Here is an 855-nt window from a genome sequence, read left to right as displayed (position 1 = left end):
TATTTAACACGCTGTAACACAGAAACTACTTACCGTACGAGTACCAAACATGGTAGCCCTAATGTCAAGGACATGAAGAAGAGAAATAATGCAGAATCACTTCAAATGAAACACTTTTAATGTGCTGCTACGACACATCGTTCCATATCATACCAGTACCATTGCTGCTACAAAAGGGGCTCAATATGGCACCCATAAATGTCCAGAAGAGTCTGAAAGAGCAGGTTTGCATTCTGCACAGCAGAACGAAGCATGTCCTTACGAATGCTGGTGACCTCTCTTGACATGCTGCGCTTCAGATCAGCACATGTGTGAATGTTACCCTGGTAAACCCTGTCCTTCAGATGGCCCCCCAACCAGCAATCACAGGGAGTGAGATCAGTTGATCGTGCCGGTGAAGCATTTGGAAACGATTGGCTGGTAACTCTATCGCTCCCAAACGTGTTTCCGAGAAGCAGGAGAACTTCGCGAGCGGTGTGCGGTGGAGCCCCATCTTGCATGAAAACTGTTAGTTCAGTGGGTCTCTCTCTTGTAGCTTGGGTATGACACGCTGGCGAAGCATATTGCTGTCTTTGGTCCCCAAGCGCCAATCTGTACAAAAACAAAATGTGCCTATGATAAACGTGGCCGTGAAGCCACACCATTCACTGACGCGTTCACCATACACAGAAACTTCATGCACAATGACCGGAGGTGAAGATCCTCACACTCGGCAATTGGGTGTGTTCACCTCACCCGGCAGAGAAAAATGAGCTTCGTCTTTCCTTACGATGGTCCAGAGCCAACACTCGTTATCTTCAATGAGGAAGTGGAGAGTCAACATGGCGTCGTGCATCATTTGGTGCCAGCCGCTGT

The sequence above is a fragment of the Schistocerca cancellata genome, chromosome 5 (genome assembly GCF_023864275.1).
Source record: "Schistocerca cancellata isolate TAMUIC-IGC-003103 chromosome 5, iqSchCanc2.1, whole genome shotgun sequence".
Taxonomy (NCBI): Eukaryota; Metazoa; Arthropoda; class Insecta; order Orthoptera; family Acrididae; genus Schistocerca; species Schistocerca cancellata.
Note: the sequence above shows the minus strand (reverse complement) of the source record.